General features: G+C 39.8%; 1 long non-coding RNA gene across 1 annotated transcript in view; it reads left to right on the plus strand.

Moving 5' to 3' along the window:
* Nucleotides 1-12,716, plus strand: part of LOC307224087 — a 35,724-nt gene extending 23,008 nt beyond the window's left edge. Inside the window, exons 2-3 of the long non-coding RNA XR_013842416.1 lie at nucleotides 10,347-10,437; nucleotides 12,644-12,716. This is a non-coding gene — a long non-coding RNA (uncharacterized lncRNA). The remainder of the gene's footprint in view (nucleotides 1-10,346; nucleotides 10,438-12,643) is intronic.
* The last annotated feature ends 907 nt before the right edge of the window (nucleotides 12,717-13,623 follow it).

Here is a 13,623-nt window from a genome sequence, read left to right on the forward strand (position 1 = left end):
TGGGAGCCAAAAATCACTTAAAATACCATGCACAGGCATGTATTGATTTAGTTACATTGATTTCCATGGTACTAAGTTGACTTAGTTGCATAGGTTTAAATTGGGTAGCAATGCAAATTAATTTTCTGTCTTACGTTTCTTCCAATTATTGGATTGTAATAGCATTGATTGCCATCAAATTAAAAATGAAATTACAGAACTGAAAATGATGCCCCAACCTGGATGTCTATCATAGCCCAGGGGTGCTTTAGTAAAGCACACACAGGAAGAACATAAGGAACTGCCTTAAACTGAATGGTCCCTCTAGCTGAGTATTGTCTATATTGGCTAGTTCACCAAGAGATGCCACACACTGAACTTGGAAGCATGAGCTCTACAGCAGAGCTATGGGTACTTAGATATCATTTGCTGGATAGGGACAAGTGAATCTAATCCACTTGTATTGACCAGAAGCTTCACTTTGGCTTCATAGTACATGCAACTTGTCAGATTCACTTCAGTGGAAGGAACAGGTAAAACCACCAGCCACAACAGCATACCAATAGTGGCAGGAGAGTCCTTCCATTATATACTGGGAGGTGACAGTGGTGATGGTACAACTGCAGGGTTGCTGAGTGGATGCCCTGATTATATCAGTAGTCTACACATCCACCAGCTTCACACCTCCACTGATGCCTCTCAGCACCACAAGATATTTCTACTGCCATGCTGGGCAGCTTCCACTTTTGCCCAATGAACCACCCCATTAGCTAGCACTCATCTCTGCATGTAACATAGGTCAGCATGAGGGTTTACTAGGTTCCTACAGACAATGTAAACAGGAACAGAAATCCAAGCCATAAAAAAGGGGGGAAAGCATGACTGGCTTTTACTAAATACAATGCAAAGCAAATGCCCACAGTGTTTCAATACTAAAATTCAAAGCAACTGCCCACGGGACGTCAACCACAACAGGGGATAATAATTACCAATCAGAGATGGTTCACTGAAAGCAAATGGTGGATGACCAGTCCTCTGATCTTCAGGCAGAAGTGGGTTCTGGACCTTCTCCTGTCAGTCCAGGACAAGGCGTCATCTATGGAACAGGCAGGCCACCCTGCATTATGTCACCCACTGAGTTCTACTTCAAAGTCTCTTCTTCAGTTGACACAACTTGAACTAATTGCATCCTATATTCTCATTTGCTTACCTTCTGTTTTTTTTCTCTCTTGCTTTTTTATAACATTTGTTTTCTCCTTATGCTAGAATCTTCCATCCCTTGTGCTTGCAAAAACTGGCTGAAGGCCTCATGGCACACTTGCATTATTTCTTCACTTGTCATCTATGTGGTGTGATAACTGCATAAATGGTCTCTGTAAGCATACAGGTGAAGGAGGAAGCATTTCTAACTTGTAAACTAAAGCCATTGTCTTTCAGCTGTTTTCTAGTACCTCTGATCACCCAGATTGAATATCCCTTATTTGCTCTTTTCTCCTCTCACACACACACATCATGCTTCCCTTTCTGCTCCTTCCAAATCGTGCCATCTCTGCATGGCCTTCCTTGATTTAGTTCAAACATCAGCTTGGCAGCTTTGCAGTCCAGACGTACCTTTGCATAGTCCACCTGTCTTTAAATTGTGGTTAACAGCATAAAGCTCCACACAGACTGAGAAGCAAAGGTTTGCCCATGTCAGGCTAGTTTTGCTCATACCAAAAGTGTTGTTCATGCCAAGCCAGGTTGGCCAGGCCAACTTAACCAAGCCTTCACATGCATCTCTACTTCCTCCATTGAAATCAACAGAAAAGGATCACTAGCAAATAGAATTCAAGTTCTGCATTCAAACCACAAGGAATCACTAAACTTAAGTATCTGGCTGTAAGACAATAGGCCCACTTTTGAGCAGGAGCTGAAAGAAATAAAGCCAGAAATAAGAAGGTTTACCTGACAACATCAAGACTACATTCAATAGATTGGTTTTTAAAGAATTGGCTTATGATTACTAGACAGCACTCAAGAGTTCTGGGCTGGAGCAGACTATATGTAATTTATAGTATTATTTATCCAGTATCTCCTTTATCAACCTATGTGGTCCATCTTGAAGTAATTGTTTTTCTCTGTGAATGCATCTTCATTTTATCTCCATCTGTTTTTCAGATCAATGATTTTTTTTTTTATGAAAAAGGGATTGTTCTGGTTTTGTCTGTTTATTACACACACACACACACACACACACACACACAACCATTGAATGCATACTGCTGTTTATGACAGAATGTCTATTAATTAAAGGTTCAAAAATGCCTTTAATTGTGAAAGAAATCTATCGGCCTTCAGGTATATAGTATTAAATTGTCTTCTTTCCCAATTGGGATAACTTAATAACTTAAATTAATGGTGAAGATATCTGTATTGGAATATATGAAAAGTCATCTCCATTTTTTCAAATGCTAGTAACAAAAGATGGAATTATATATAATTATTACCATATTTTATATGAATAAAGCACCTTCTTGTGAATTAGTTCTCTCGAAACACATCACATGGCATGTTCCCTTTTCTTGACTGGGCAGCAGTTGCTCATTCTACAAAAGAACCAGAAACAAATAAAAACACACTGAGTACAATTTTACTCAAGTCATATTTGTTGTCACAGATCAAACTTTATGGAAAACAGACACAAATCATATACCAAATAAAGAATCTTTATGAGCACAATGGAACAACAACAACAACAAAATGCATACCTTTGCCCAAAAGGTTCAACAATAATATTGAACACTCCCCATTGTCTTTTTCTTTGACTAGTGCTTACTTACACACCTGGCCCCTACTCTTACCTGGGAGCCTAGGGGCGTCACCTTCTCCAAGGTCTGATGGATCTCCTGTTTCAAACACTAGAGACAAATCTCCAGCTGTATTTACTTACCATTAGTTCCTACCGAGGAAATCAATCACCCATGTCTATTAGCAAGACATTTTCCTATTGAAGGAAGGTCAGCTTGTTATAACATTATACACCCTTAGGAAAGGAACCATAGCTCAGCCACAAAGAAGATGCTTTGCATGCACAAGGTCCCAGGTTCAATCCCCAACATCTACGTGTCAGGCTGAGAGAGACCTGTCTGAAACCCATGACAGCCACTGCCGGTCAGTGTAGACCAAAATGAGCTAGATCTGACTCAGTATAAGGGAATTTCCTATATTCCTATAATAGGTAATTCCTAGAAGAAAATGTGATTGCATATACTGGGGGAAAATAATCACACATAATTATAATTAATCCAGCCTGCAACAGTATTATTCCATGTGACATTATTACTCAGTAACCCACTGACCTAGTTTCAGTGCAACAGAGTTCACATCATCTACTGAAGCAGACTTGTAATGAAGTTTAAAGATACGTGAAAGAAATTATCTGACCTACAGTGCCAGACTGGGCAGTACTAATCTGCCATGAGTTATAGCTATTTTGTCAATCACTAAGGATTAAACAGATGTAGAATGATAGTATTTTAGTGCTTCCTCGGATTCCGTAATCAGGTTTCAGCCGTTAGTGTTCAGTCACTTGCCCTTCCTGTTTCATGTGGTAAAGAGGGTGGGAGAGGGGATGTGGAGAGAGAGAGAGAGAGAATATGAATATATGGACTGATTGTTAGGTATAGCACCCAAAAAAATTCTCGTGACAAAATATATACTTTTTTTACCCAATTCAAAATGTCATATATTCTTGCCAGCTCTCCCTATATTTATACAAAGGATGCAGCCAACTACATGCCAAGTACAATGGATGCACATTATAATAAAGAACACAATGGGAAAGCCATTGTTCTGTTCTACTGAAGGACAATGTTACCAGTATGACAGAAAAGCTCTAAAATCACCCATTCTAAATATCTGCATGTATTTGCCTTACAGGAGGAAGCCAAATCGCTCCTCCCCACCCTCGCCCCATTTAAGAGATGGTGAAAGATTGATTCTGACTTTGTGAATGTTGTTCATGACTTGGTGATTCAGCCCATTTTTCTGCAAAGCAATCCAAAGTTCTCATTCAGAAACCATTCACAATTTATTAATATGTTTATTCATAGGCTTTTATAGCCCACCATTCACCATGCAGTCCCAGAACAGGCCACATACAGTTCAAGGCAATTAAACACAAAAACATTAAATGGAAAGGATTTTCAGAGCTCCTTGTTGATGTCACACATCGGTGCTCAGTGCCCGAAGAAGGGAACAAGTAATTGGAAGAGCTATTGGTGCCTTCTTTGAGGACTTATTAAGATGGTCCAACGAGAGGCAGTCGGATCCTTTGGATATTATTATTATTATTATTATTATTATTATTATTATTATTATACTACCCCATACCTGGTATAAAACCACAAAATATCTAATAAAAATAAAAAACAAGAACCCAATAGCCCAAATGCCTCAAGCTGACCCACAAAGCCTCCCTGTTGGAAGTCCCAGTTGGCCTGTGGAATGGAAAACTGACCCAGGGGATTACCGCCTTTGCCCACTGGCTAGGAAAAAAGCAGTTCCTTGGTTTTCTAAGCTGCCAGAATTTAAGTGTCTGAGATGGCTAAAGTACAGGTGGCAGCCTACTTGTAACAGATCTGACCCAACACAACTTGGAGCTCCATCTGTAAGCCTGCCCACCTAGCTTCCTTGGGCCACCCTGCTAGCTTGGCTCTCATCCCCTCTGCCTCTTCATCCCCAAATACCTTCAGAGACTGCTTTGTCCCTTATGATGTTTAACATGAACCAAAGGATTGTACATTTTAAGCCACAAGCTTTCTTCAAATTATGTCCACATTTTGTTGAGCATTGCCAATCACATTGGATTCATAATTGGAACCACAGGCTGCTGTTGTACCCTTGGAGGCTTCAATATAGGAGAAATGAACGAAACCACTTGACCACAGGATATTTTAAAAGTCATTGTAAGTATGTGCATACAGTGAAATGGGTGATATAATACGTTGCTCATGTGACCATTTTCCACCGGGATGAAATCACGACTTTCTACTGGAACTGACTTTGTTAGTTCAGGGAGCCATTGCTGACTTCAACTATGTTTATTTCTATTATTTTCTTAGTCTGGGTGGCAAAGGCCATTAAGTAAAAGAATTGCCATGCTCCATTTCTTCTTTGGAGTAGGCATTTCTGTCCTTTGCTATGAGGCTCATCTGGCACTTTCTTTATGGACATTCTAGTGCCAGGTGAATTTTTATTCATACTCTTGGGCCTTCAAAAAACAACAACAAATTGTCATTTTACAGATTTGAACCACCGTTTATATGCTGCGTAATTTAGTCATCTGGTTTTATTCCATCGGCTGGAAACATTTAGGCTGCAAGGTGTTATTTTATATTTGCCTTTTACGACACAACCTTTTAGTATTTTAATTGTTATTATATTGTGTTACGTCGCCCTGAAAATTAGTGAACAATGTAATTGGGCAATCTTATATACTGTAACTATAATAAATAAATAAATATGAGTGCAAGATCTAAACATTAAGAATACAGTGCAGAAGAACTATGTAGCAGAAAGACATGATTGTGAAACATCTCAAGGTGAAGAAAGGTTTTGTTTAAAGTCAGCTCAGAAGTTCAAGCTTATTTCTTGCTCCTGCTTGCTTATCTATAAACATACCAGCAAGGATTACCCGATGATTTCACAACAATCATGTGAATGGGGATGGTGTTTGAGGGGACAGGCCTAAGGTTCATGCACAGCTCCATAGGACTATCAGAGCTCTGCGAAACATTGATGGATCACATTGCAAGTATTTACCATTCAGACTACTATTATTGCAATTAGTAGCTCACTAAAAGGAAACTCAGAGTATGTGCTTGACAGTGTTTGTATAACAAAAGCAGAGGCAAAAACGACTTGCTCCTGTAGCTGGATATGAAAACTAAACAGCTGGGGAACTGAAGAGCTGAATTATTTATATACAGAGGTATTAAAAGTAAATAAAAAGCCACATAGTAAGCTCAGCAATTTCATTTGTCTTTTCTGAACTCCTTTCTCTCTTAGAACAGAGCATTTTGTTAAAATAGAATACAGAGACATTCAAGTGGGATACTACTATTTTGGCATGTGAAAAAGAAATGTTGACAACTCTTTTTTTTTTTAATTGGCACTATTAGCAAGTGCTTATGAAATGCTCATTAGAGTTTTCAGAACTAATGTGTTAAAAAAAAAAACACCTCCCAAAATCCAATGTACTTAGCTGAGCTTCTACCAGGTGTTTTCTGTATTATGCACTTAAGGATGTGTGCATTTATGTATTATTTTATTAGTAATAATAATAATATTTTAAACTGCCCTTCAACTGATGGTCTCAGGATGCATAAAGGCATAGAGTAAAATGTAACATAAAATCAACAACAAAACCATAAAATTCTATTGCGTGGACAGGCGGAGTCCCCAGATCCCGAGTGGTCCCCCCCATCATGTGGAATAACGACTCTAGACAACGTGCTATGGGATTAAATTGGCCACAACTTTATTAAATTTCAAATGTGGGTAGACCTTGGCTCAGGCATTGGGCGTTCTCCCTCCCTAGTCCCCAGCCGGGGACCTAGGGAGCATCAGGGTTATCCAGTGTGTGGGGGGGGATGGGCCGGCTCTGGAGAACATATGTTCAAGCAGAGATAGCCGCCCCCGTTACGCCGCCGCAGGGGAGAGCAATGACGACCTTTCGGCGTATAGCCAAAGCCTCCCTTCAAAAACCCCTTTAACGAGGAACCCTGGTATCGCCGCCGCAAAGAGGAAGATGGACTAAAGGATTCCGCCCAAGGCCTGATACCGCCAAAGTTGTGACGTTTTGCTACGGGAAAGGCGAAACCTGCCAATGCAGGGAAATTCCTTTCCGGCCCTTTAACAGCGACCTTATCGTAGCAGCGCCCGCATACCTGTGGAGACAGGTTAACCTGCAAAACCTATGAAGAAAAGTTAACCTGCAAAAGACATTAACTGAGGGTGGGTAGGGTGGGAGAAGCTCTGGAGCCAAGTGAGGATTAACAATTAAGATCCACCCTCTATTGTGTGGGCAGGTAATCCCTCCCCTTACCTGGCCTGGTTTCCCTGGCAACGCTTCCCCCAGGTGGGATTGGACAACTCACTGGGGTAGGCGGGGACCTCCAGGTATCCCACCTGAGGGAAGGCAAAGCCTATGCTGATGGGGCCACTCCAGATCCAGGGCTGCACGCGTCCACGCAAAAGGCGCCCCCCGTTTTAAGTGGGGAGCGGTCATTATAAATCACTGAAGGAAGCCTCACATGAGGCATAAAGCCAGATGAACCACATGACTTTAATAGGCAATTAAAAGGCATCAACAAGAGGAAAAATGTATCTCTAATGAAAGAGAGTGCCATAACTGGGGTGCCATAACCAGAAGGCACTGCTATATATCAATTTGGAATATTATCAATGGAACTGTATGTATGCAATATGGGGAAACTTTCACATACTGACACATCTAGTATAGCAATTATGATCTGCCACCTGAAGAAAATAATATTAAGAGGAAAATACTCTTTTTGATTTCCATAACAAAGGATTATGCCTCTTTCTGTGAGACGTTGTCTTTCTTTTACAGATTTTTTAAATATCCATATATCATCTATGCATCATATATGGATTAACAATTAGGGTAGATCCCCCCCCCTTAAATACCACCTTAATTCTCTACCATTTAAGATATATGGACTTGGAGCATTCAGGAGAGAAACAAACAGTGTCCATGAGAAGAAATGGGAAGGATCCCCCAAAAGGTGAAATCAGGCTTCCTTCATGAAGGGAAAAATTGCAGGATCATAAATTTGGAAACATTGCTGAAGGTCCTCTAGTTCAATCCCTTGATGGTGATAGTTTAGCTTCATCATTCCTAACAGATGCACATTTATTCTTTTTTAAGAAGATATCTCCAGAGATAGGTAATCTGCAACATTTTTCAGGAATCTGCTCCCATTGTCCAATGGCTTATCTTTTAAAAATACATACATTATGTTTCCCCTAATATTCAGAATTTCATTACCTCATCAACTTTTTTAGAGTCAGGATCACAGTGTTAAATGCAGCATCCCAGTATATGCAACACCTCAGTTGAACTCAGAGTATGTTTCCCACGGGTGCAAAACTCTCTGCTACGTATGTGAGAAGTCAAAATATAGATAAAAGAAAGAAATAACCCCCTCCCATCATCATATAAACTCTTAATGTTCATACGTATATATGAATATTTGTGATGAACAAAACAGAGGATTTTTTATGTTGGTAGTTGATGCTAAGTGACTATGGTGCTCATCAACGTTGACGTCATGACTGAGCATTCAGCAAACAAAGCCTTTCTGAGCATCCCATTCTCAAATCTCTATAACTCCCACCTTGGAAACAACATTGTGCCATTTTTATCAGAGCAGCTGATGAAGATGAAAGCCAAATGGTTTGCCACACAGATAAAAAATGCTTGCAACTAATACTTGTTAATTTCAATAATATACAGTGGTACCTTGGTTTGCAACCATTTTGAATTACAACCACGTCAAACCCGGAAGTTACAGATAGGTAGCCATGTTGGTCTGCCATAGTCAAAACAAAATAAAAAAATTCCTACCAGTAGCACCTTAAAGACCAACTAAGTTAGTTCTTGGTATGAGCTTTCGTGTGCATGTGGTATCTGAAGAAGTGTGCATGCACACGAAAGCTCATACCAAGAACTAACTTAGTTGGTCTTTAAGGTGCTACTGGGAAGGAATTTTTTTTATTTTGTTTAAACCCGGAAGTGTGTGTCCCTTTTTTTATTACAACCTAATTTTGGGGGGATTGCAACCCTTTTTTTTTGAGGGGGGAGGCCCCATTGGCGAAAGTGCGCCTTGGGTTACAACCTGTTTTGGTTTACAACCGGACCTCCGGAACGGATTATGGTTGTAAACCAAGGTACCACTGTATATATTTTGTTAGTGATTAATGGAGTCCTAAAAGGGATTCAGAGCAGGCTTGTGTTATGTGGAGTTTGATGCTTTGGTATCAGGTTTTTTTAAAGTCATCATAAAAAAAACTGTCAGCACTTTAGTGTGCATTTCTCTTAATATACACTTTACTGTAGGTTCTTTTGGCTAACATGCACATCTTTGCAAGTAATTTCCTCTAAAATGCTTACCCTTACAGTCAAATCCCTGGGGCCCAAATGTCTGAGAGAATGCCTGCTCCCATATAGACCTGCCCATGACTTGAGATCTGCAGACAAGGCCCTCTTCATAGGGGGAGGTACATATAGCGCAAGGGAAGGACTCTGCATGTGGGGAATTCCCACCTCACTGAGGCCTCTTCATTTTATTCTTTCAGGAAACAGATTGAGCTGTGTCTGCTTTAGCAGACTTTTGGAGGGGATGCGGTGAAGAGTTGTTAGTTGATATACAATTGGACTGATCTGGAAGTGTCAAATAATTCAAAGCTGCCTTTTCCTATTGTGTTTTACATTTATGAATTTTTTTTATTATATTTCAACTGTATTTTATGGTATTGCTTTTATGTTTTTGTTGAGGTATACTTATCACCAAAGGGCAACATATAGGACTGGTAAATCAATCAATAATATAATGCTATTTAACATGTCCACAATATACACATTTTAAAGCATAATACCCCCTAATATGCAGATTCTTGTACGCATTATTTAGCTGAAGAACTGCATCATAGAGATTTGGAATACAGTATATGGATTTCGAAAAAGAGCTGTGCTTTAGTCCGCATGTTGGTTCGGCTCATGTAAATTAGGTGCATTCACATCAAAATGGAAACCAAACCAAATGTCTTCCCATCCCTAATATGAAACAGTATTCATACATTCAATTTCCTGCACCCACCCCACAGTCTAGATCAAGAATAATCCCGGGAGAGCTCCAACAGCACCAAGGTTTACAAGGGCCTTGAGAGGGACTGTACAATGCAAAGAAAACCTTTATTACTGTGCAGCTGTTGAGTTCCGTGAAAATAAAAAAGGATATTTGTAAGGGTGCTTTGATGTGAATGCTCAGCTAATGGCAGGGGTCTGGATATAACAAAAGAAGGTGGAATGATTACAGTCATGTTCCTCTTTTCAGGTCTGAATCCACTTTTTTTTGGTCCCAAATATGTGCTTCAGCAGCCCTTCATACAATAGCTCTGGTTATTATTTCAGCCTGAATGAAGTCACCTGAAATACATCTTATAAGTTCTCTAAAACATGTGATCTCTGATCTAGTTCCATCTTTATTATCCTATATTATCAAAATTTAATAGTCCATATAATGACCTTGTGTTTCAGATCTGATGCCAAATATATCTGATTTTCTTTCCTGGCATTTCAGGTGCTCTAGGGAGTAATCCAAGTACATCTCAGCACTGCTATTTTGGAAGGTTTCCATATTCATATGAACATGGACGAGGTTTCCACATAAGGTAAAGCTGTGGGGAAATATGAGAGCAATGGGAGATGGGGCAGAGGTAAAGAAAAGTGCAGAAGGGGTGGGGAGGAACTTACTAAAAGAAGGTTGAAATGACTACATATCTCACACACACTCACCATTTGGAACCATTGCTGAAACATGGGTAACATTAAACAAATGGCTCGGCCACTTTTCTTTTTCCAGGAATAAGGTAATGGATAGCAGGCTGCCTTGGATCGGTCTTGCCAAAATGTTAAATTTGACTACTGGTCATTTCAACTTCTCATGCTTGTTCACCTTAACTAACCTATAGAGGCAGGCTAGTATAATTCAGGTTGCACCGATGAAAACAGAGGCCTGACACGATTACTTCCCTAAGGCCACAAAAAGATTTCATAATGTAAACGGGGCTCATGAACTTCAGTTCTTGAAGCTGTAAGCCTGGATTTCTAGACTAGCACCAGACGGCTTCCCACACCCCATGAAGATTTGTTTATCCATGGGGACTGTAAACCAAGGGTAGGAGCCAACACTGAGCAGAGCAGGTCATGGGTGAAGCCACTCTTCTTCTCTTGCTGCAATCCCTCCTCTTTTTCAGGCCTGAGGAATTGAGAAAGATTTTGGGAAGTAGATGGGGGCAGAGATGTAAGAAACCTTCCTCTTCCTCTTTATCCTGAGATGCAAAAGCACAGAGTTAGTGATGGGAAAGGATAAGAGGAAGATCCTTGGCTAACCTCTACTTCAACCACCTCCTCCTCCTGTCCTGGGTCTGGCTGATTGCCTTGCCTCATCTCAGCTCCCTCCATCTTCATCACTGCACCTAACACTGGAATTATGGATTCAAGAGTAAGAGACAAGCCAGATTTTTGCAGATGGAGTAGGCAAGAGGAAAGCTGCTCCCAGCGAGCCTCTGCTGCAGTTGTGCCACTACCACAAAGAAAGCGGCCTACCAATCCTTGTCAAAAAGCAAACAAAGGGGGGAAACCTACCCAATCCCCTTCTGACACTGTCGGGTGGATGGGATTAGAATGAGGGCTGCATCTGGTTCATGGACATGGAGGATTCCCACCCCAGATCTAGACCACCATACCCTTTTGCAGAAATGCTTTAGCGAACAAAGTTTCCATCAGTTTCAGAGTAATCCTCCTTCAAGGTTTAATAGGATCTTTAATTTCTTTAGCTCTCAGAAATGCTAGGCATGAGACTGCTTGTGCGTAGCTAGTGAGGAATAAAAGTCCTTAACAGTCAACCCTTAATATCCAGCAGAAAATTCTGATATTGCTAATTTTCAGTGCTGATTAGTATTGTTTTGCAAGAACCTTATAAGCAGAAATGCCTTCCATATCTAATTCCCTGCTTCTGCTGTAATGCTCAGTGTGGGGTTCACAAATTTCATCACCGATGTAATCTATGAGTTCCTGCAGTGATCAGGAATGCCAACCATGTCTCCTCCAGTCAAACAAAACTAGTTATTGCTTATTTGTGTGTAAGCATATCCACATTCAAAATTGCCTAGGAAATAGCATTGTAGCTCTCTCTCTCTCTCTCTCTCACACACACACACTTAATCCCCCCCCCCAATAAACAGGAGCAAATCTCAAATGCCACTTACCAATAAACTCCTCCAGCATTACTTTCAACTTTCTTTGCACATTTTCTTTGCATTGTCGTTTTCACTCTCTATCTTTTGCTATGACATTTTTCTCTCTAATTTTATCAGTAACAAGCCTTGAATAGTAGCACTGCAGTCTACAAGCAGTCTTTGCACAGAGATGAAAATCAGACTTTTCTAAGAATAACTTTTGAATTATTGATATGTTCAAAGAATACTTAGACTCAGCACAAACTCAACCATTTAAAAAAGAGTATTGAGCAGCATATATTTCTTTACATCATCCTACAGTTTAGCAGCTGACTCTATCTGCCTCAACTTATAGGCAGGTAGAGTTTGCCAACCTGCACGATCACCTTATTTATTTGAGGCAAGCGAAAGTGGAAGAAATTTAAGCACGGGGTATGTTCATGTTAGAAAACTTGAGTGGCCACTTATCACCATAAAAGAAGATATATATTGCTCAAAAAGAAAATAAATGCAGACACATATTTGCATAAAGTTTGCATATGCTAATAATATATGCAGAGATACAAATTACAATATAAATATATAACTGGCTATATTGGTATATATTGTCATCAGGTAACACTCTTTCCCACCCCAGCTGTGCTTGTTTAGCCTGCTGTCCAACTATGAAAATTTGATGGGAAATTCATCGCCCTTCTTCTTCAAGGCCCTTCCTCCATATAGATCTTTATCTTTAGATGAGACATCCCTTCACAAAGAGCAATGGTTCACAAACTGTGTTTTGGGTGCCACCAGTGGTCCATGAGCTTCATTCAGGTGGTGAGTGGCATGTATGCATTAAATATTCATATTTATTTTTAATTGTATTTTATTGTTTATTTTTACACTTTTTGAGGGTTAATACATGAGAAACAGGTTTCTCTTTTTCATATTTTTGCACATAGGTGAATGCAAACAAAGCACTTAAACTTAACATCTCATGTACGAAGCTTGCATTTGTGCAAAAATGCTGTATTTCTGTTTAAGATAAATGCAAATGCGGACAAGCAGGAGAAGACTGGGTTCCACTCATATGTAGAGATGGAGGAGAAATATGAAACAGTTCCCATTTAAAAGAGAACTTGCTTAATTTGCACTTTCTACAACAAGATGCTTGCTGAAACACAATTATCCTTCCAAAATTCACTTCTCTGAATTTTGCAGTCCAGTTCTCCAGACAAGGAACGTGTACAAAAAATCATATACTTGTGTAAAGTGTGCATATAAATGCATATGTTAGTGAAAATATCATACAAATTCATTATGCCAGGGAAAATCACATCCCAAAAAATGACAGCCGCATACAAAAACGTTACAACAGTCAAACATCCTGAGCTTTGATATCACAGTCCCCAAACAATCTGGAGAAAGCTGATAAGGAGTCTCATGGTTTATGTAGGAAAAACTAATATATTGTTGTGTTTTGCAAAACACTTGTTTCAGAGTAAATAGTTTCCAGCTGATCCTCTGTAGAGAACTCCTTTGTAGTTAGTGGTTTGAAAACTCCAACTAAATACTCTGAGCTCATCCCTCTTCCCAACAAGCATAAAATGTTTTTGCACAAGTATGGTAAGAGTG

This window comes from Podarcis cretensis (assembly GCF_951804945.1).
Source record: "Podarcis cretensis genome assembly, chromosome: 9".
Taxonomy (NCBI): Eukaryota; Metazoa; Chordata; class Lepidosauria; order Squamata; family Lacertidae; genus Podarcis; species Podarcis cretensis.